Source organism: Octopus sinensis, unplaced genomic scaffold (genome assembly GCF_006345805.1).
Source record: "Octopus sinensis unplaced genomic scaffold, ASM634580v1 Contig16157, whole genome shotgun sequence".
NCBI lineage: Eukaryota > Metazoa > Mollusca > Cephalopoda > Octopoda > Octopodidae > Octopus > Octopus sinensis.
In genome coordinates this window covers 15667-41280 of record NW_021834189.1, presented here as the reverse complement: position 1 = coordinate 41280, position 25614 = coordinate 15667, and the positions used below count along the sequence as shown (strand labels likewise).

Below are 25614 nucleotides of genomic sequence, written 5' to 3'. Positions count from 1 at the left end.
AGGATATTACAATTTGTGATGCAAATGCAAAGAATAGAAGAAGAGTCAATGGTGGCACTGCAATTGTACAACAGGTGTGTAATACATTTGGAACCAGGGTACATAAATGCATGCAGGATATTACAATTTGTGATGTAAATGCAAAGAATACAAGAAGAGTCAATGGAGGCACTGCAATTGTACAACAGGTGTGTTATACATTTGGAAGCAGGGTACATAGATGCAAGCAGGATATTACAATTTGTGATGCAAATGCAAAGAATACGAGAAGAGTCAATGGCGGCACTGCAATTGTACCACAGGTGTGTAATACATTTGGAACCAGGGTACATAAATGCATGCAGGATATTACAATTTGTGATGTAAATGCAAAGAATACAAGAAGAGTCAATGGAGGCACTGCAATTGTACAACAGGTGTGTTATACATTTGGAAGCAGGGTACATAGATGCATGCAGGATATTACAATTTGTGATGTAAATGCAAAGAATACAAGAAGAGTCAATGGAGGCACTGCAATTGTACCACAGGTGTGTTATACATTTGGAAGCAGGGTACATTGATGCAAGCAGGATATTACAATTTGTGATGCAAATGCAAAGAATACAAGAAGAGTCAATGGAGGCACTGCAATTGTACCACAGGTGTTTAATACATTTGGAAGCAGGGTACATAGATGCAAGCAGGATATTACAATTTGTGATGCAAATGCAAAGAATACAAGAAGAGTCAATGGCGGCACTGAAATTGTGCAACAGGTGTGTAATACATTTGGAAGCAGGGTACATAGATGCAAGCAGGATATTACAATTTGTGATGCAAATGCAAAGAATACAAGAAGAGTCAATGGAGGCACTGCAATAGTACAACAGGTGTGTACTACATTTGGAAGCAGGGTACATAAATGCATGCAGGATATTACAATTTGTGATGCAAATGCAAAGAATACAAGAAGATTCAATGGAACCACTGCAATTATGCAACAGGTGTGTAATACCTTTGAAAGCAGGGTACATAGATGCATGCAGGATATCATAACTTGTGATGCAAATGCAAAGTATACAAGAAGAGTCAATGGTGTCATTGAAAGATACAAACAGTGATTGTATCAATTTTTAATTTCCTCTTTTGGTAGTCTTGGGAGAAGTTCCGAAATTTTGGAGGAAGTGCGCCAGTCGATTACAATGTGGCCAGTAAGCAACGGGTACTTAATATATCGACCCCGGCAGCACTGAAAAAAACGTGCACTAAGAATTGTAAGTAAGGGCATGAAGAAGAAATTGGCAATTCCTACACAAATATATTTAAAAGAATGAAAGGGGAAAGCAGTGATTCTGAAGAAACTGAAAGAGGCAACAAGACGATTTACACCATAATGTTGTAAAAACTTTAAAAATGTTTTTATGAACAATTTTTTGTTATTAACAATTTTTCAGCATGCTTATTTGAAGTGATCACTGCGGAAACAAACTGTTACGCAGAATGTGAAGAAGCTGGACAAAAAAAAAAAAATCTTGTGGTTACCCACAACCTTAGTAGAACTGGGGGTGAGCCACAATGCAGCTGTGGCCTATAACACTTATGTGCGAGGAATAGGCACACATGACCTGCTAATGAACCCAGTTCAAAGGAAACTAGTCTATATTTATGATTAATTTACAATTCAATTGAAACCTATGAGGAGTGTATTTTGGGCAGAAATATAGTACCGAAAGGATTAACTAATTGGAGAAATTTCTAATGTTTGCCAGCAATTTCTCCTAAAGGTCACTTTTCTCGTGTCTGCGCCGCCACATGAATTCGCAGAGATACGAGTCAATCGTAGAACGATGTGTACCACAACGCCGCTTGTTACCCCGTTTTAAACACGCCCAAGTGCTCTCTATTTGTTGGGTATGTGTTTTGTCAACGGAGTTAACAAACTCGACGCTGTGGTTCACCGTTCTATGTCAAAAATTGTATCCCTCGATCTCTGGAATATGCGAATAAGCCCTCCACAGGTCACTAAATATTGTGGTACCTGGGAGGATCGAGTGACGGATGCATTCTTCGAGTGTGTCGCGATTCCGAGAAGGTACTGCATAAAGGAAAACTTCTCTGGTCTCACGACACACCCCACCGAATACCCATTGCTGAGGTAACACCCTTCCTCGATTAAACTTCCTCCTAGAGAAGACTGTCTCGTCTATCTCGACAATCTTCCCAGGACCACCTATTACAACTGGGTTCATTAGCAAGCCATGCGCGCATATTTCTCGCACATAATTGTTGTAATCCACAGCTGAAGCGTGGCTCATCCCCAGTTCTTGTACACAATAATGCACTGTAGTCAGTTCCTTGACCCAAGAGTACAAAAGAAGGACTACAGTCCGCAGAGGGAGCGTGCAGCCTTCAAGCCATGTTCCCTTCCGGACAGACAACTTCTGATCGCAGCCTTTGCGGGTACACCGCCAGCAAACATTATTCGCTACCAATTTCTTTATCATTTGGTGCCCCCTTTTTTACACTTCTTACTGCTAGGTATAATACCCTTTGCTGCCTCCGATTTTATCGTAACAAACAATTCACCTAGACTCGCCATTTTAAACAACGAATTTAAAAATTATTGTTTGTAAAACAGCTAAGTTATTAGTTTTGTATAAAATTTTAAATGCCTCTGTTTTGCTTACTTACACACGCTGTTTAAAATTTTCAAACGATAGCTGTCTACAAGGCAATACTTTTATACAATACACATTTAATAAATGAAGGAAGACACATTAAACTAATAAATTAAAAATTTGTTTTGTATAAAATTTTAAATGACTCTGTTTAAAATTTTCAAACGATAGCTGTTTCAAATTTTCACAAAATAGCTGTCTACGTCACAGTAACATTATGCAGTTAATGATTTCAAATGAAAACAGACAATACGATTGGTTAAAATTCGTAGATTTAAACTACGTTTAAACTTATAAAATACATTTTTCTCAAAAAAACTAGTTGAAATTAATGTTTTCTTTTGACACATTCTACTAGTATACGAAGTTTCAAATTATTTAGTTAACTAGAAAAATCCGAAAAATCTGGCCTTCAAAATGAAAAGATCCAGGAATTGCAACAGGCATATTCATCTCCAGTCTTGAGCTAATCGACTTTTTCGTTTTCCACATGAAACGGAAAATAAGACTGGAGAAGAAATGCCTGTCGCAAAGTGTGTTTTGTAAAAGATGGAAGTCTATAGCAACTATGTTGCGAGTGAAAGAACCTGTTTAAACGAGAATATATAAAAAGGAGAAAGCAAAATCTTCAGTGTGAGTATGTGGTTTGTGGGGTCCTCCGCTTCATTTTTTGTTAATCACTCATTCTCATTTAATTGTATATATTTTAATTGTTTGTTTATTCATACGTTTCGTCTCATTCGATACCCTGACCCCAATGTTTGTTTTGTCTGTCCTCGTATCGTCCCCTCTTTTTCTCAACCTTATGGTGAATAAAGAAATATTCTACATATTTAACGCATTTAAACAAACATTATAGAAACTAGAGAACTATAGAACGAAATCCAAGACATAATCTATTAGACATGCAAGAGTTTATATTATTCGCTAGTCATTCGGTTGACAAACTTTGGAACAAGATTAAAGACAATAATCTATTATATGGAGAAATTATGATGCAACGAAAAACTTCTCGCGTTAGTTATGTGAAAGACAGTTACTATTTGCCTAACTTCTCTATCATCACACCATACATACATACATAATGGCTGCCCCCTCGTTATCGAGTATGGCCATTGCACGAAGCTTAACTGTTATTGGTGCTGTGATCGAATGTGACTTTTATTTGCTTTTTAAGGCTACAGCCCGCCATTCAGTTGAGACTCACAGCACCATCAACAATCATGAACAATGTTGTTATCGTGCCATGCCTGTGCAAGAAGATTTTTTTTAAAGTGAGGAAAGGCTGTGCACTGAGTCAATCCCATTCACTAAGCAACAGCAACCATAATCCGAAAAGAAGAACAAGTCAACATCATCGGTAACCACTGAGCCGCAGGTTTTATTTTGGAGTTATCCCAGTTACCTGAGTTACCTTCTCCTAGAAGGATGCCCTAACAAAGGCTAGGAGTCCTTCACTCCCAATGGTTTAACCACGCGATCGAGTATTCAGTCCAATTATTTCTATGTCCCCGCGCATGATACAGCCCTGAGACATTTATTGGATGGCCGTTGACTCTCAAGAGTTCCTCCGCCCTTTGACAGGTTTTGTTTTTCATCCCGTAGGGTGTCCAGTAAACACCCTCCTCACCAAGCAAGCTTGGTGGGGTTGCCGGTTTAGTCGCCGACGGCCCGACCATGCAACAGGTTGTACTGGGTTACATGTTACCAGTAGCACTCGAAAGTGACCTGACATATACACGCATACATATATACATACATACATATATACATACATACATACATACATACATACATACACACACACATACATGCATACATACATACATACATACATACATACATACATACATACATACATACATACACACACACATACATGCATACATACATACATACATACATACATACATACATACATACATACATACATACATACATACATACATACATACATACATACATACTGTTGTAAAGTGGGTTTCTCCCACCAGTGTGATGTGTGACTGCCATTGTATGGTAGTTACTGTTTTACACTAGTAGCCACAATAGTAACTAGTCATCGGATACCGTTGTATCTGTTTGTACTGGAATAGTAATACAGGAACTTCCTCTGTCTTACTATCGCTGATTGCTCCACAAGACACCGACTAGAACTATCGACCCTCAACTCTTTGACTCTCGACCCTCTCGTGACAACTAGTTACTGGTCTATTTATAATGGCTGATTCCTACCACTTTTTACAAGGAGGGGTAAACAGTTTCACTATACATCTCCCATTTTAATCATTTTATTTAACAATCAATTTCTTTTATTCATTCCACCTCCTCTTTTTTTTTATACACTGTCTTACTATCGCTGATTGCTCCACAAGACACCGACTAGAACTATCGACCCTCAACTCTTTGACTCTCGACCCTCTCGTGACAACTAGTTACTGGTCTATTTATAATGGCTGATTCCTACCACTTTTTACAAGGAGGGGTAAACAGTTTCACTATACATCTCCCATTTTAATCATTTTATTTAACAATCAATTTCTTTTATTCATTCCACCTCCTCTTTTTTTTTATACACTCAATATATTTTCTTCTTAGGGTCTACTTTTAAGAATTCAATGTTCTTTCTTTTTCTTGTTCGTGTGGTTTCGACTTCTTGTTGGAACCTGAATAGTGTCATAAAGCCAATCCATCAGTTTTTCTACTCTTGTTGGTTCCTTTTCTATGATTCTTTCCTTAAGCTGACTTCTATGTCCCCTTTCCATTCCATTTCTGCTTTTCACCCCATACATCATTCTTCCTATGTATGTTACAATTTTTCCTTCTTCCCAGTATTGTTTGCCATTTTTGTACATTCTGAGGATCTTTTCCTTTTGAAGGCCAGATTTCAACACAATTTCTAGTTAACTAAACACTTTAAAACTTCGTATACTGGTAGAATTTGTCAAAAGAAAACATTATTTTCACTTGGCTTTCTTGATAAATTTGTAATTCGTTTGTTTAACGTAGTTTAATTTTAACCAATCCTATGCTCTCTTTTGAGCTAAAATCATTTGCTGCGTCTAAAACTGAGACAACATCCTGTCACTAACCCTAACCCTCACCTTAACCCTAATTTTTTTTTCTTAATTGTTAAATTAATTTAATTGTTACGCGTGTAAAAAAACTAAAGCAATGGAAAATAATTTAAACAATTAACATACAAAATAATTCTATAATTTTTATACACACGCTTTCCGTAACACACGCTTTCCGTATACGTACGGAAAGCGTGTGTATAAAAATTATAGAATTATTTTGTATGTTAATTGTTTAAATTATTTTCCATTGCTTGGATGACGCTTCCACGAGAGATTTTGAGCTCTCATAAGGAGGCGAGTGTAGGTTCCATCCAACCGCCTCTCAAGCTTCTTCGATAACGTCCAGGTTTCTGAGCCATATAGTAGAAGTGGTTCGACTGTGGCTTGAACGGAACAGGATTTCAAGACGTCGATGAAATCCAAGGAAATGCGACGAGGCAGCCGCTTGTTATTCCTAAAATGGAGATGCAGGAATGGTCCCATCAAGGGAAACGACACTGGATAAAGTGTGTGTCTGCGAAAGAGACTAAATGACGAGCTGGCAGAATCGTTAGCACGCCGGGCGAAATGCTTAGTGGTAGCTCGTCCGCCGCTACGTTCTGAGTTCAAATTCCGCTGAGGTCGACTTTGCCTTTCATCCGAGCCGAGCCGAGCCGAGCCGAGCCGAGCCCTGGTCGCCATAGCGCTCACTGTTGTGTCGTTGCCCCGGACAGTGAGCCCAATGGCGCCCAGAGCGAGCCCAACACTCTCCCTGGACCCTGAGTAAGGCATGTGTAAAATTTGAATGAAATTGGTTGTGTAGTTCTCAAGTTTTAGGGAAACACACAGACAGATAGACACACATTCTCAGTTTTATATATATACTAGCTGAAGGTGACCCGCTCCACGCGCGGGTAAGAGTGTGGTATATATATATATATATAAATGTATACAAATTATATATATATATATACATACAGATATATACACTTTGTATATATACATTATTATATATAGATACACACACATATATAAATTAACCCAATAAATATCTGATTCATAATATTTGTTGTCATGATTGTGTGTTGGTCGTGGCGATGATAATTCTCTCTATGAATGCAGACAGACATAGAGAGTGAGAGTGTGTGAAAGCGCTGTGGAAGGCAGGGAGGGGGGATAACGGACGCTGTGAAACGACGTTATAAAGTGAATGTAAGTGAGGTAGACGCTGTGAAACGACGTTATAGATAGAAATTGAAAGGAAGGGAGAAAAGAGAGTGAGTGATGGAGGAAGACAGATTCATAAAAGAATGAGAGTGGGTGATGTTTTGTTTGTTGGACCAATGTATTAAAGTAGTATTGTTTTAAAACGAAATAGGCAATGTGTTTGTTTCAAAAATAAAAAAAGACAAACGTCCGCCAATGGGAAGACAGTTCATATTCGATTAGAGCACTCTGGGTATAATCATAAAAGTGAAAAATGGAATTTCGGTGGCGAATATTGTAGAGGACTCTAAAAAAAAGAATTTTTTTAACCTTCAGGAAGATAGTTTAAACCAAAAAAGGCAGAATTTAAACTCACATCTGTAATAGTGTATGAAATTAGAATTCATACCCAGCTCAGTTTTGTAGAAAGAGTATCACGACGTGAACTCATGAGTGGGAGTTTGACTGAGAGAGTTAATATGGTGACACATGCCAGTTCTTTCGACACCACCTAAACAATGGAATAGTGTATAAAATGTAATTAACAACTCATTCACTTTATGTTAGCGAAGAAACAATAACTTGACAAAACCGTTTAATGGAGACGTAGAAGGAATCGGAAAATGAGGAATAAAGAGAACGAGTAGGATCAAATGTTTGCAAACATCTGAACCCAATGTTCTTTATGAACCATGTTCTTTTGAATGTCTTTATTTTCAAGAATGAAGAGATAATGAAGAGGTGCAAAATAAAAAATCAAGCAAAATTTCATGACTTACAATCAGTTTTCTTTTGTCAGAGCCTCCTGATAAACCACATTCCTTGTGCGCTCATGATTGCCAAGAATGAAGAGTTTATGTGGATTTCCAACTCGAGAACAGGCTACGTACAATTGACCATGACTGAAAACCGGTTGTGACAGGTTAATGCCTACAATGTCCAGTGACTGTCCCTGTGACTTGTTGATTGTCATCGCGAAGCATAGTTTTATCGGAAATTGAAAGCGTTTAAACTGAATGGGAACATCAGAGGGTGAAATACTCATTTTATGTATCATCTTCATTGTTCCTACAAATGGTCCACTCAAAATTTCAGCAGTTATAACATGGCTTTGAATCCTCCTTATAACCATTTGGGTTCCATTGCATATTTCAGGCGTTTCCATATTTCTGAGCACCATGATTGGAGCACCAACTTTCAAACACAAATGATGAGGTGGAAGTCTCGGAGGTGTTAGCTTGTTGAGTAGCTCGGGTGGATATTTGACTGCATCATTCTCATCTTTATTTGTATCGATGGACATGAAAGAAACTATCTCATCAGGAATCATATCAAGCACTTGTTTATTTGTAGCATCAGCTGTTGTATTATGAGGCGATAGAATAGCTCTTGCTCTTAGCCAATCGAGATCCTGGAAGTTGGTTTCGACGTCAGGTAAAACGGCTCTTATAAGTTCTTCTACATTTGGAACGAAATTCCCAAAAGGCAACCGAATATGCTCATCATCAACGAAAGGCAAAACTCCATCACCAAGATCTAATAGGTGTTTTGCGAAAGCCTCAGACTCCACATCACCATGTAGGTGGACTCTCATGTTTGTTTGAAGATGGCGACTGATAACACTGTGCCATACATAAGAATGCTTTATACATGCATTAACCTCATCGGCTCTAGTGCCTGCTCGGACAACAGGAAGAGTTTGTCGAAAATCTCCTGCCATGAGAAACGTAGCTCCACCCATTATTTTTGTATTGTGACGCAAATCTTGGAGAGTTCTGTCAAGAGCCTCAAACATGGCCTTATTACTCATTGTAGCCTCATCCCAAATAAAAAGACTGCATTCACGAAGAAGTCTTGCTCTTGAGGAACTACGATCTATATTACATATAGGATTATCTTTTTTTCCAATGTCCATGGGCAATTTGAATGCACTATGTGCCGTACGGCCGCCTTGAAGCAATACCACTTGAGGCACATGCAATGGCAATTCGACGTTCAGCGCGCAGCTTTGCGAGAATCAAATTGATAACGAAAGTTTTACCAGTACCACCTGGAGCATTCAAAAAGAAAAGCTTTCCTTGGTTCAATCTAACACTGTCAATAATTTCATTATAAATCTCTCTTTGTTCAGGCAAAAATCTTGGTTCATCTCGCGTAATTGTTTCCGTTTTTGCAATGTAAACATGATTTGTTTTAAGAGAAAGATTGTCATGATTGTGTGTTGGTGGTGGTGGTGGTGGCGATGCTAATTATCATTAGGAAAAAGAGTGAGTGAGTGAGGAAGACATATACATAAGTTGTGGCAATGATAATTCTAGACCCCTTTTCACATTTTGATTAATATAACCCGATTTCATTCGGGTCTACTGGAGTCACATTTTATAAGTTGAGGAATTTTGTCGTAGAGGTCACGCCTTTAATTTGAGGAAAAAAATAGTTGTCATGCAAACTTGCCAGCACTTTTAACATAGGTGTGCATATTTTCAGCTGAACCGACCGACCACATAATGCACACATTATATATATATATATATATATATATATATATATATATATATAGGTGTGTGTGTGCACGCATTATATATACAAATTATATATATATGTATAAATTAAATTAGAGATAAAACCACTAATAGGCAAATGAAACAGTAAAAAACGAAAAACAAAAACATAAAAATAAAAATATAATATAGAAAATATATAAAATATAAAATTTATATATATGTATATATGTGTGTGTTTGTGTGTGTGTGTGTTGTGTGTGTGTGTGTTTGTGTGTGTGTGTGTCTCTCTCTCATACGTGAGCGTTGACGCTGAATTCGACTGGTAAGCAGGTAACCTTGTCTTTGTATTTGGTCGATCGGCGCGTTGACAGGTAGACAATAGAATGCGATGGCGATGGAATATTTGTTTCTCTGTATGAATTCAGACAGATACATAAGTGAAAGTTATGGGAAGCTAAGAGATAGAGTGAGTGAAAATGTTCTGGGAAGAGAGGAAATAGCGAGAGTGAGTTGAGGAAGACAGATACGTTAAATAACGGGAGTGGACTTATCAAAGTTATAAATGAAGGGGAGTTAGGGGGGAATGGAGGAAATAGCGTGAGTGAGGAAGATGGCCCCTAGCAACCACACCTTTTAAGATAGAGATTTCTAAGGTAGCCCACGAGCATCGTCACCTCATTCTACATGTCCCAGTAAATTTTGGAGCGAATCGGACGGGATGTAGTGGCATTGAAAGCGATCCAAGCGGTAAAAACGCATTTCAGTTTTATAAATAGAGATATGACCCGCGTTAGACTCCTCAGTCGTATCATTATCGAACCGAGAATTTAACTACGGTTCTAGCGTTACCTGTCAATTTTATCGAATCCTGGAAAGATGGAAGACAAATTTTATTTTCGGTGAAAGTTGAACTCTGTACGTAATAATAATAATAATAATAATAATAATAATAATAATAATAAGCAAAGACACAAGAGATGCCGCTAAGCATTTTGATCGACGCACGTTTTTCTGCCAGGTAAAACAAGTGAGAAGGTAAAAATGTAAAAAATAATGTAACGAATTTATTGTATACAGTGCTCAGGTGCAATATACAACTCGTCGGAAAAGGTAGCAAAAAGGTGCGTGTAGGGTACATAGGTACACGTTGGAAGTAAACAGCACGAATCGCTAAAAAAAGGATGGAGTGGGGGTCATCAGGTGTGCTGTTGGCGAATTTGGGGAAGCAGGGAAGTTTTGAAGGATGCAGTGTCCCCAAATAGCTAACAACTTATTCCATGCTTCAGCAATTCTGAGCGTGAAACAATGTTTCCCAAAGTTATGGGCGTCCATGATGTTTTTTGATTTTATAAAGATGTCCATGGCTGTTAGACCATATCTTCTTTCTTTCTTCTTTCTTTCTTTCTTTCTTTCTTTCTTTCTTTCTTTCTTTCTTTCTTTCTTTCTTTCTTTCTTTCTCTCTTTCTCTCCCTTTCTTTCTCTCCCTCCCTCCCTTTCTTTTTTCTTTCTTTCCCACTCTCTTTCTCTCTCTCTTTCCTTCACTTTCTTTTTCTTCTTTCTCTCCCTTCTTTCTTCTTTCTTTCTTTCTTCTTTCTTTCTCCACTCTTTCCTCTCTCTCTTTCCTTCTCTTTCTTTCGTTCTTTCTTTTTTCTTCTTTCTTTCTTTCTCTCTCTTTCTTTCTTTCTTTCTTTCTTTCTTTCTTTCTCGCTTTCTCTTTCTTTCTTTCTTTTTTCTTTCTTTCTTTCTTCTTTCTTCTTCTTTGTTTCTCTTTCTTTTCTTTCTTTCTTTTTTATTTCTTTTCTCTCTCTATCTCTCTCTTTCTTTGTCTCCCCTTCTTTCTCTCTCTCCCTCCCTTTCTTTTTTCTTTCTTTCCCACTCTCTTTCTCTCTCTCTTTCCTTCTCTTTCTTTTCTTTCTTTCCTTTCTTTTCTTTCTTTCCCCCTCTCTTTCTCTCTCTCTCTTTCCTTCTCTTTCTTTCGTTTCCCCCTCTCTTTCTTTCTTTCTTTCTTTCTTTCCTTCCTTCCTTTCTTTCTTTCTTTCTTTCTTTCCTTTCTTTCTCTCTCTCTTTCGTTCTTTCTTTCTTTCTTTCTTTCTTTCTCTCTTTCTCTTTCTTCCTCTCTTTCTCTTTCTTCCTTTCTTTCTTTCTTTCTTTCTTTCTCCCTCCCTTCCTTCCTTCCTTTCTTCTTTCCTTCTTTCTTTCTTTCTTTCTTTCTTTCTTTCTTTCTTTCTTTCTTTCTTTCTTTCTAAGAATTTAGAAACTTCGAGAGAACGTGGAATAATTCGTTTTCAAACGTAGAACTAGAAGTAAAGTTATAAATGATATTTTTTTCTTTAGCACAAGACCACAATACACACATACATACACATACATACATACGCACATACCTACATACGTACATACATACGTACATACATGCATACATACACACATACATACATGCATACATACATACATACATACACGCATGCATGCATACATACATACATACATACATACATACATACATAAACTGTTGACAAACATTGCTTCTAACGTGGTTCGAACAGGAGAAAGATCATCGCTGCATCGTTCCTATTCATAAATCAACCAGATCAGGCTGACCCAGGGCGAAACCAACAGCTGAATGCTGCCAAAACAAAAAGCAACTCTCGAAAGTCGTATGTAAACAGCTGTTAACTTTGGCAAATATGTCAAACTGTTGATCAAAGGTGCCCCACTTACATAAGACCGTCCACCAATGCGTGCTACAAACGGGAGTGACGTATGGCGAGTGCCGGGGAGTCACTTGCCAGCACGCGTCAACGCCGATTGCTGGCTGCTACCTTCATCGACCTACCTTCATCCCACATTCAACCTCCCATCTCGCTCGTACTATTTGTTAAGTGTGAGATCGTAAATGTGACCTGCTTCTTAATAGCTCACATACACCAAACACACGTTAGTTACTGTTTTAGTTATTCATTTATTTATTTATTTATTTTTATGTAGCAAATGGTGAACAATAGCGTTGTTAGCGAACAATACCGCTGTTGGTGAACAATAGCGCTGGTTACGATGAGTCGTTGCACTTCTGACACAGAGTATAAGAGCTTGTTTGCAACAGAAGGCATCGTTACGCATTGGCTTTTCCCACCAACGTTTACATCTTTCGGCGATAATAATTAAGCGAAAAATATACAGAAAGTTGTATCTCTCTCTCTCTCTCTCTCTCTCTCTCTCTCTCTCTCTCTCTCTCTCTCTCTCTCTCTATCTATCTATCTATCTATCTACCGCGAGTGTCGCGTTGCTCTCAAGCAACTCTGCCGTCCCCGGTCGACCTTGAGTGACTTCAATACAACCAAAGTATTCTATAGGGGATTAGTGGAGGGGAGGTACGACGACGATCTTGGGGCAAACCTGGGCGTCGACGAGGAATACCTGACCCCGCCTGTTTGAAACGACTTTCGGGCCGCGACCTATGGACAACTTCCAGAGATCCCTGGCCTGGCGGTGCTACCGAGAAGCGCTACCCGTTCGGGATAAGCTCTATAGGCATGGCTCGAGAAACACGGGGCCGACCTGCCCGAGATGCGGGCAGAGCGACGAAACCGCTCTGCACGCAATCGTGCAGTGTCCAACAATCTCCGACCTGTGGGCTTATGTCGAACGGCTGCTGTCACGTGTGGGACGTGTCGGTTTATCAGCCGAGTCTATCGTTAATATCGTCACGCCTCCTTCCTTCAAACGGGAAGGAAGAGCTATTTTTATCATACTTGTGGCTATGGCGAAAGAATGTATCTGGTGGACGCGCCTGAAAGGATTAGAGACAAACACTTTCCTCTCTGGTCAATCTCTCAACTTCTTCAAGTATCACTTGAAGAGGAAAGTGAGAGTAGAGAGGCAAGTTTTGTCCAGTGAATGTTTTTAAAAAAAAAGATGGGTGAATGTAGCAAGGATGGCACGTATGAATGACGAAGCCACCTTGACTATGATTTATATGAACCGTAAAAATTAATACAGAGTTGCTTATTTGCAAAAAAAAATATAATATATATAACATGTGACTTCATTGACCGAAGTTACCGTGGTCTTTTCCGTAGGCTTTTCTTTCCACGGGTAAACCTCACCTGTCTTCCCCTTTACACTTCAGGCCAACAGAAGAAAGAGAGAGAGAAAGTTGTGGCAAAAGAGTACAGCAGAGATCGCCACCACCCCCTGCCGGAAGCCTCGTGGAGCTTTAGGGTGTTTCACTCATAAAACGCTCATAACGAAACTGTGATCCTCTGACCGTGAGTCCACTGCCCTAACCACTGGGCCATTGCGCCTCCACGTATATATAATATATATATATATATGTATGTATGTATGTATGTATGTATATATATATGTATATATATATATATATATTTATATGTATATATTTATGCATGTATGTATCTCTCTCCCTCTTTCTCTCTCTCTCTCTCCCTATATATATATGGTATAAATAAAATAATACAATATATAAATATATTATCATATAGATGGACCTAGCAATTAAAACCTAAAGGCAAATTAATAAACAAAGGTACAAAATAGTACCAGATGGTGCTTTTTTGGCTTTTTGAGTCATTTTTTACTCTTATTTCTAGTAATGTTGGTACTATCTTGTACTTTTGTTTATTTATATATTATATATATATATATATATATATATATATATATATATATATATATATATATATATATATATATATATGTATATATAGATGTTGTGCTGAGAAGACCTGTTGAGTCAAGTGAAATTGTATTCATGGCCGATGTCAGAGCCACCTGATTGGTACCCATGCCAGTAGTACATAAAAGGCACCATTCAAGCGTGGCTGATGCCAGTGCTGCCTGACTGGCCCCAAAGCTGGTGGCATGTAAAAAGCACCATCCGAACGTGGTCGATGCCAGCACTGCCTTGACTGGCACCTTCTGGAATATTCCAGCGGTTCCAAGCAGTGCTGTTTTCTGCAAGTGCTCCACCCTTATTGCAGCCCCTATTTGTTCCATGTACTTCTCGAGATTTTTACTCACTGTTCCCAGGGCTCTGACAATTATTGGTACTACTACCACCTTTTTCATTGACCACAACTGCTTAACTTCCCAAGCTAACCTGTCATATCTTTCGACTTTTTTTTCTTCCTTATTGCATACCTTGTTGTCAGCTGGGCATGCTATATCTATGATCCAGCGTAGTTTGTTTTCTTTCTCAATTAAGACTATTTCTGGCTTCCTATTCTCTATCTCATGGTCGCACTGAATCATAAAATCCCATAGGGTCTTTGCATTTCTATTTTTGACAATGCTTTCAGGTTTGTGGTTGTACCAATTTTTTGCTCTGCCAAGTCCATACTTGTTGCAAAGTGTCCAATGGACAAACCTGGCTATATTTTCGTGGCATCTCTTATATTCTTTCTCGGTTAGTAGCATACATTGTCTGGTAATAAGCCATACGGTTTCACCGTTTTCTCCACAGATTCTGCACTTATCACTTTCTGATGTGTTGTCTATTCTGTATTTTATGTAGTTTGTTCTTAGTGCTTGCTCTTGGGCAGCACAGATTAGAGCCTCCATTTCCATTTTTAAATCACTTTTAGTCATCCACAGCCATCTTTTTCTCTATCTGTCTTATCTTCAACATCCCTATGAAATTGTCCGTGCATTCTTTTCTTTACCCACCTATTTTCAGTTTCATTCGTTTTTAATTTCTTGTATAGAGCTTTACCTTTGCAATCTTCCATCCTACACAAGCCTGACCTTCTTATAATAGCAGTTCTATGGCATTTTTTACATATGTAAAAAAAAAAATTATTATTATTATTATTCAGGTCATTGCCTGGAATCGAACTCGGAATTTTGGGGTTAGTAGCCTGCACTCTTAACCACTATGCCATATACTCATAGGTATAAGCGTAAACAATGTAAATAATGTACATAATTCCTCATCTCTTAAATATAAAACTGTATTGTTCTGATATGTTGCAGTCTCCCTATTGCAGGTGCTCTTTCATGAATTGAAAATCCTAAAATGGATGCAACCACTTCAGATGGTCCAGTACACCTACCCATTAGATATTGACTAACTTCATTATCATTGTTTATTTGAATGGTAGCTTAGTCATTTCCTTTCAGTGTGTACTTTGTGATGTGCTTAACTGACCTCATCGAGGCAACGATTTCAATGTTGCTGTGGCATTTCACTACTTTTAAAAGAGTTTCATTATCACGTACAATCTATTAGGTGGCGAGCTGGCAGAAACATTAGCACGCCAAGCAAAATGCGTAGCTCTATTTCGTCTACCGTTACGTTCTGAGTTCAAATTCCACCGAGGTCGACTTTGCCTTTCATCCTTTCGGGGTCGATAAATTAAGTACCAGTTACGCACTGGGGTCGATGTAATCGGCTTAATCCGTTTGTCTGTCCTTGTTTAATCCCTTGTGGGTAGTAAAGAAATAGGTATTTCGTCTGCCGTTACGTTCTGAGTTCAAATTCCGCCGATGTCGACTTTGCCTTTCATCCTTTCGGGGTCGATAAATTAAGTACCAATTATGCACTGGGGTCGATGTAATCGGCTTAATCCGTTTGTCTGCCCTTGTTTGTTCCCTCTGTGTTTAACCCCTTGTGGGTAGTAAAGAAATATATAACGTACAATCTATTTGTTGTTGTTTGTGTTCCCCATTCTTATGAGATTCACCTCCTCCAATTGCAACTGAACTTCGTCTATAAAGAGATAGCTCTTCTATATATATAAAAGTGAAGTTGTGTGTCTGTCTCCTACGATTTAGATTCCTAACTACTCCCACATTTTGCGGTGCAGTTTAACCAAAAGCGGGTATCTTATAGTCGTCATTCATATCGAGCCCTTCTGGGTATTAGCGCGCGTCTACAATGAGTCTACGATTTAAGAAAAAATTTACCATAATTTTTTTTCCATTTTTAATGCATTTTTTTGCTATTTTTTGGCTATAACTCTCTAAAAATGCTTATATAGTTATTTCCCTTACAAACCCGAGCAATGCCGGGTGATACTGCTAGTCTTTATATATAAAAGTGAAGTTGTGTGTCTGTCTCCTACGATTTAGATTCCTAACTACTCCCACATTTTGCGGTGCAGTGTAACCAAAAGCGGGTATCTTATAGTCGTGATTCATATCGAGCCCTTCTGGGTATTAGTGCGCGTCTACGATGAGTCTACGATTTAAAAAAAAATTTACCATAATTTTTTCCCATTTTTAATCCATTTTTTGCTATTATATAAGGGAAGTAACTCTCTAAAAATGTATTATTAAATCTCAGAACGTAAAAAGCTACAGTAACACCCCTCCCCCTTTGTGGTTAGCCATATTGAGATGGCTATTATACTTTGCATCTCTAAAAATGCTTATATAGTTATTTCCCTTACAAACCCGAGCAATGCCGGGCGATACTGCTAGTTTTAAATAAAATAGTAATTTTCCCCTTTAAGAAAAAAAAAAATCAAGTACCCATAATTCAAAAATATCTCATTAAAATACAGGGAGAATTTCTATCTTTCAAGTTTATGGGACTCTGAAAGTTGTATAAATGATTAAGGGAAGGAAAAAAAAAGTAAGAAAAAGGATGGCTGGTGGTAGCTGACACAAACCTTTGAAGTGTTGACATTTTCAACTTGATTTTTTTTCTTAATGGGGGCAAATGACTATTTCATTTGTAATCTTCGTCATCTTAATCAAATAATAAGAAAACAAACTTTGAATTTTAGTATAAATAGATGGATTATAGCTTATTATTTATCTTCTTCATCATCATTAAATGTCCACCTTTTAATGCTTGCATGGTCAAGATGGAATTTGTCAGGGCAGATTTTCTATAGTTGGATGCCCTTCCTGTCACTAGCTTTTATCTGTTCCTAAGTAAGGTAATATTTCCCTTTAGCCAGGCATTGAAAAGGAATGACACTGCTTGTATGACAATGATACTCGTTTACAACTATCAGATGATGTTACAATAAAGAGACTCAAATACACACTCGTACACACACATATACACTACACATATACACATCATCATCCTCATCATCATCATTGTTTAATGTTCATTTTTCCATGCTGGCATGAGATGGACAGTTTGACAGAAAATTGGTAAGCCAAGGGGCTGCACCAGGTTCCGATCTGATTTGGCAAGGTTTCTACAGCTTGATGCCCTTCCAAATGCCAACCATGGGTGCCATTGACCTGATACCAGGATTGGCCATGACTACGGTCTCACTTGGCTTGACAGGTTAACACAAGCACAGTATATCGCGAAGGGTCTTGGTCACCTGTCACTGGGGCCCAATGCTTGAATGGTGCTTTTACGTGCCACCAGCATAGGTGCCAGTCAGACAGCACTGGCATTGGCCATGACTATGATTTCCCTCAGTTCAACAGGTCTTCACAATCACAGCATATTGCCAAATGATTGAAGGGTGGCTGACATACATATATCTATATATATAAATTTGACATGGGCAATTCTTTCTTGTCTTGGGATTCATGGTCAAACGGCTGGGTGGAATTGCGTGAAAAATTACACAGATGCGTAGAATGATCCAGTGGTGATGCTGAACTTTGTATTTTTCTCATAGATCCAATGGTTACTGAGATAATGATACTCTACTGTGATAATACTCTTGTGTTTATGAATGATAAAGGAAGGGGTGATAGATGAATAAGGAAGGAAGGGGTGATGTCATACTTAGTAGTGGGATGATGAAAATTGTATGCTGAAAAAAATAAATCAAACAGCATTTCAACTCTGTGTGAATATATGTGTGTATGTAAAAGGGGGGAGGGTTATGTGAATGTGTGTGTGCGTGCATGCGTGTGTGTGTGTACATGTGCATGCACAATGGAGGTGGGATGGTTTATCTTTGTTCCCTTAGTATTTGGGTTTATTTTTTGATTTGGTTGAATCTTGGTTGGTCTATTTTGTTGGACAGTTATTTTTAGTGTTTTGACAGAAAAAAGTCATTCTAAAATTGTTTTTTAATGTAAGCGTACCCAAACAAGTTGAATGCTTACACAGAGCAGGTTTTACAGTCACATCATCCAAACTTACTGGGTGAAACTGGGCTTATCAGTTAGTATATATATATATATATATATAATATATATATATATATATATATATATATATATATATATATATATATATAATATATATATATATATATATATTTATACATATACATACGTTATACATATGTTCATGTATATATGATAGGCTTCTTTCAGTTTCCATCTACTGCATCCACTCACTAGCCTTTTGGTCAGCCTGGAGCTGTAGTAGAAGACACTTGGCCAAGGTGCCATGGAGTGAGATGGAACCTGGAACCACATGGTTGGAAAACAAACTCCTTAAGCACACAACCATATCTGCATCTGTCACCGTCATGATCATCATGATCATCATGATCATCATCATCGTCGTCGTCGTCGTCGTCATCATCGTCATCATCCTCATCATCATCATTGTCACCACCACCAACATTATCATCATCATGATCATGATGACGATGAGCATCATCATAATTCATCCTCATCACCACCATCACCATCATCATCGTCATCACCACCATCACCATCATCATCGTCGTCATCATCAACACCATTATCATTACCATCATCACCATCATCATCATCATCATCATCATCATCATCATTGTCATCATTAATATCATCATCATCGTCATCATCATCATCATCGTAATTACCATCCCAACATTCTCATCACATATTAAACATGTCTTTTTTCGTTTTTTTTCCACAATGTGACCTTGTTCACCAAATCTATCTCTAACAGCAAACAACGTCCACACCCCATGCCACCGCCTCAGCCCCACCCCTTACTCAATGCCTTCACACCCTCGCTTCCACTCTCATTCCCTCACTCTCACTCTCTCTCTCATTTATATTTATATATAAACATACATGTGTGTATAAAGATACATATATATATGTGTGTGTGTGTATATTTGTATATATATATTAATATATAAAACAAAGTTTGTGTATGTTCTTTATGGATTCAAAAACTGAGATGCTGATTTCGACATATGAGGTGTCAAAAGATTCAGAAATCTTTCGGTTACCAAATAAAGTATGTCTTTCGCACAGCTCTTTTTTACTACAAAAATAACCTCGAAAATAAGGTTGAGTCGCACGATTTTGAGGTCTTTAGCTAAGGGAGACAACTCTGCCTAAACAGCCTTTATATCTTACATAGAGCACAATGATAAAAATGCTTAAATTACATGGAGTTTTACCAGGAAATGAAACTTTGAAAATATACCATCAAATTTATTAGTATTATTTAGTAGATAATCTTTTAATGTGAAGTATGGGTGTGCTTTGTTTAGCCCAGAGTAGCCCATCGCATAGTTTTTTTCTTCTTCAAATATTGTAAATCTACGTCATTCTATTGTTGAAAGGGTGTGTTTTAAGAGAGATTTGGCTGCTATTTCTAGTAGCTCAAGTTACCACAGACGCACCTCTCTGCATGCGTGTGCATGTTTTGCTGTGGTGCAAAAAAATACTTTTTTACAAAATATTTTGCACAATAATTTTTACAGAAATTTGGACATCTTTCTTACTACTAATCACACAACTTCAAATTACAATTATTAATTTACAATTTGAAGATCTTAAATATAAATAAATACTTATCTTAGCGAGGTTTAGCAATGAACTTTTAAGATATAAATAATATTAAAATTTTACTTATAATAAACTCTATTATCAAACTAGAAACATAAAACTTAACAATTATGATTATATCAAAATCTACTATAATGTTAAATATTCATTTTAATTTATAAGGTAGGAAACCCACCAATAATCTAATATCAGTATTAGTCTATATCTAATTACATAAATATTTAAAAATGACTAATATATATAAATTATCAATGAAAATATATAAATGTATATAAATATTAAGATCTAAAATAATCTCTATAAATAATTGTATATGCACATATAATAAAAACCTAATAAATTAATTTTTCATATTTAAAGATAAGTATTTATTTATATTTAAGATCTTCAAATTGTAAATTTTAATATTGTATAAGTCTTTGGTGTAATAATATTTTCCTTATGTAAATATCGTTGTTTATGTAATGATCTAATTATCGTAATTTTCTATATTATTAGATATTAAATTTAAGTTTATTCGTAAGATACTTCTTAGCGATAGATTTGTTATTTGATAGCAAGCATATGAGGTGTATAAAGTTAGGCTTTTGTATATACATGTTTTAATAGTATTAATTGTAGTTTTAAATTTATAATTAAATTAGATAAACTTTGATAAACTTAGATATGTTTCGACTAAAGATTGGTCCAGGCCATGTCTAATTTAATAGCATAACTTAGTTATTTCTTTAAATTGATATTCGCTAGTTATTCCCATTGATAATTATATTTATAGTATTTATAGTATTTATTCGATACTATATTACTACGAATTGATTATTTCTATAAGTATTTTACATAAGATTTCTGAAAGTTCGTTTAAGTTTGTTTATTTGTATTTTGAAATATATATATACATATACATATACATATATATACCCAAAAGTTTTATGAAAAACCTTCTCTGGCTAGTAAAGATGGGTTTGACAAGTTTAAGAAATGCTAGAATTTGCATGACATAAAAATTACTGGTGAAGCTGCTTGTGCTAATACAGAGACTGCAGCGGAGGCGCAATGGCCCAAAGGTTAGGGCAGCGGAGTCGCGGTCGGAGGATCGCGGTTTCGATTCCCAGACCGGGCGTTGTGTGTGTTTATTGAGCGAAAACACCTAAAGCTCCACGAGGCTCTGGCAGGTGGGGGTGGCAACCCTTGTTGTACTCTTTCGCTCCAACTTTCTCTCACTCTTTCTTCCTGTTTCTTGTCCCCGACGTCCTACGCAACCGCTAAGCCTGGATGCGCAATCATCCATCCGTCGATGCTCTCGGTGTCGGGGGTTGACCCGCTTTCTCTTCTGCTGGTCTTACGAATAGCAAAGCACCACATTTCGGACTTCTCCCATCTTGTGAGCTCTGGGACGAAGACCGTTCGCTCAACAGCAATAGAGACTGCACCTAATTATCCTGAGCGACTGAAAAAAAGATGACTAAAAGAGGCAATACAATGTTGATGAAACTGCACATTCTTCAGAGCACATGCCAGCTAGAACTTTTATTTCTCATGAGGAAATATCAACACCAGAGTTTAAAGCTTCCAAAAATCTTCTAGGAAGAAATTCTACTGGTGATATGAAATTAATGTCCATGCTTGTGGATCACTCCAGAATGGTGATTTGCAATTCAAATAACAAAGCATGGATGACCAAAAGTCGTTTGAAAGAGTGGTTTACAAACATTCTTTTTCTCCTGCTACAGTAATGTAGAATGCCAGACATAATATTTCCAACAAAGCTTTACTTCTTTTAGACAATGCACCAAGTTACCCACTGAACTTAGAAGAGCTTTCTGATAGTGTGAGAGTATATCCTGAAGAATGCAACTTCTTTGCTCCAGCCAATGGATCATGGTTTGATAGCTAACTTCAAGGCATATTATCTGAGAATTTACTATCAAGTTACAAATGTAATTGACTGGAAGAATAAACTGACAGTTAGAGATTTCTAGTTCAGCATAATGAATGTTGTGGATAACATAGCTAGGACATGGAGTGAAGTGAAACCCTCGACTGTGAATGGTGCTTGGAAAGATACATGACCAGACAGTAAAACTGACTTTAGAAGTTTTTGCACAAATAGAAGAACAATATCCAATTTGGAAAGATATTGTGACTCTTGCAAATAAAGTAGGCTTTGAAGAAGTTATAGAGGACAATGTTATCGAGTTTCTAGTGTCTCATTGAGAAAGTTTCTCTGACAAGGAGCTGACATTGTTAGAACAAGTGCAAGCTGCTGATACAGATGAGAATATAGAAGTTTTACCAACTCCACTTAAATTGACAACAAAAATTGTTGCTAAAGAGCTTGCACTTATAGAAAAAAGGTCTGCAGGTTTATAACAGCTCTAATCATAAATGTAACAAAAATTACAACTGAAGTATACATTTTTGTATCTGGTTAGCAAGATTCTTTATGTGAACTTGTGTGTTGAAGCAAATTATGTTGTATATGGGGAGAATCATATTGTCTTAATGCCTTACTATCTAACACACTCACTGGTTGGATTTCCACTCATTTATTATCTATATTTTTTCTTCCAAAATTTTCATTGCTTTTGCAGCCTTGTTAAAGGATGTTGACTTGTACTGGTAAGTCATCATCATCATCATCATCATCATCATCATCATCACCATCATTTAATGTCCGTTTTCCACGCTAGCATGGGTTGGACGGTTCGACTGGGGTCTGGTAAGCCACAGAGGCTGCACCAGGCTCCAGTCTGATTTCGCAGTGTTTCTACAGCTGGATGCCCTTCCTAACGCCAACCACTCCGTGAGTGTAGTGGGTGTTTTTTTACGTGCCACCGGCACAGGGGCCAGAGCAAGCTGGCAAACAGCCACAATTGGTTGGTGCTTTTACGTGCCACCAACAAGGACGCCAGTCAGGGGGTGCTGGCATCTGTCACGTTCGGACGGTGCTTTTTACGTATCACCAGCATGGGTGTCTTAACTGCAATTTCCATTTGAATTTTTGAAGTGTGTTAGATAATTAAGCATTAAGACAATATGACTCTACTCAGACACAACATAATTTTGGTTAAGTTTTTTCCCTGTCAAACAGATATTGATGATCATGAAGTAGGAGATAGACAATAGTGTTCCTCATCCCCTCAGCAACTCCCATCCCACCATGACCCATCACTCACACAGAAGTCAACATCTTTTATGCTTAGAACATACCTTATCACAAAATTCCCAATCTTATCAATTCCCTAATGTTTTCCACTCAAATGTATTTACGAATAAATATCATACTATTTGTGTTAAGAAATTGTATTTTCATTTATAAAAGTTATTCTGTTGCTTGTTTTTGCTGCTGTTGATATTTGAAAAAAATTTTTTAAATCTATTGGAATGCATTCTCACTTTATAATATGAAAACCAATGACAAAATTTTGTACTACAGGACTTGGCATTACGATGAAATCTTCTGCAATGTCTTTCTCCTGTAGCATAGGGAATTTTCCCATACATACATAAATACATACATACATACACACACATATACTTACATATGTACATACATACATACACATATGTGTGTGTGTGTGTGTGTGTGTGTATATATATATATGTATATATATATATATATACCGAAGTAAACACATAAATGTGAAACAAGGTGGAAAAAAGAGTACTCAAATACCAAAGGTAGAGTAATATGCTTTATTTAAAAGCAGGAGAAATTTTAACAAAAGCTGTTACTTGGAGTTTCACATTCCCGTGACACAAAACTGTCCGACGAACGGGAACGTGAAACTCCAAGTAACAGTTTTTGTTAAAATTTCTTCTGCTTTTAAATAAAGTATATATATATATATATATATATATATATATATATGTGTGTGTGTGTGTGTGTGAGTGGACAAATGAAAAAAAGGCACTCAGCACATTTAGTGGGAATTAGATATATTATTATTTAAAGCAGTTTGGTTTGGTTCCATGTGATTTTAAGTTTTGCAGGCCTCTTTGCAGAAACCTGACTCATCCAGGCTTCTGAGAAAGTACATTTGGTTCTGACAGTTGTTCTAACAAATATTCAGTTGAAAATAATCATTCACTTTGAATATCATACTCAGAGAAACTTATAACGTTAAGTTTTGAAGGCTTATATTCCTACAAATGTTATGAGACAAGGAATCTCATCAATCAAAAATATTTCATCTAAGGCTATGTGTTTCTACAGCTTGTAATATATAAATCAAGACATTGAGTACACCTGGTTAACGAAGCTGGTTGCTTGAAGGAAAGAGCTGTTTTAGCAACTAGCTTCTTGAAGTTTAGCAGTTTAACCACTTATTCTTCAAAGGATAATGATAGCTTGTTTTTACCTTATGTGTGTTTTTATAAATTTTTATAAATTTATTATTTCATTTAGAAATAAGTGAAATCTACAAAAGAGAATATACACCCCCACCACACATGCACATAAATGTATGTGCGTGTGTATGTATTTGTGTGTGTGTGTATATATATATATTATATATATATGTGTATGCATCTATCTATCTGTCTGTCTGTCTATATATAAATTTTTGTATATATGCATATGTGTGTGTGTGTATAATATATATATGTGCATGTGCATTTGTGTGTATGCATATACATATGTAGGTCTCATTCACTCTCTCTCCCTATATGTGTGTGTGCGTGTGTGTGTGTATATGTGTGTATGTGTGTATATATATGTATGTATATATATTTATATAGATACATACATACATACATATATACATACATACATACATAATACATACATGCATACATACATACATACATACATACATACATACATACATACATACACTCATACACACGTACTATATAGTGAACACAATCTCCTTTGTCGCTTTGTTTTTATTCCTTCCTTATATATTTTAGTGTGTCACCAGATTAATCTTACACATTCTCGTCTGGCTAATCTTCAAGTTCAACAAATGTGATTAGTGTTAATAACATTGTACTGATTAGTTAATATATTTTGGAAATCTCTATGGAATTTGTTGTTTTTGATGTAACAGTTTGTTATTGAACAACAACAACAAAACAACAACATCTGCTACCACCACTGCTACTCCTGCCATCATCACAGCCACCACCGCTGCAATCACCCATATATCACCACTATCACCAACACCACTGAAGCTGCTACCACTGACATCACCACCACCACCACCCACTTCAACACTACCACCGAAAACATGACCATCACCACTACTGCTGCCACCACCACCACCACCATCACCACCCACCATTAACTTCACCACCATCACCACCATTACCCACTTTACCAATCATTGCTTCAGATTATGCATTCCAACGAAAGCACTTTGCCTCTCTCATAGACATTATTAGCAGGGAGACTTCAGAGAGTGTTAAACATCTCCTGGCCTTCAAATTGTGCAGATAATAAAAAAGATAACAACCAAATTCTCTTTACGCTGTAAACAATTCACTCCAACATACTCATCC

The 25614-nt window shown here is 37.1% G+C and overlaps 1 long non-coding RNA gene across 1 annotated transcript; it reads right to left on the bottom strand.

The window, feature by feature from the left end:
* Positions 1-1902: 1902 nt before the first annotated feature.
* Positions 1903-25201, bottom strand: LOC118761663. Its single transcript, XR_004997546.1, has 3 exons — positions 25191-25201; positions 12043-12048; positions 1903-2423 (listed from the first exon to the last, which is right to left on the bottom strand). It is a non-coding gene; the product is annotated as an uncharacterized LOC118761663 (long non-coding RNA).
* Between the last annotated feature and the right edge of the window lie 413 nt (positions 25202-25614).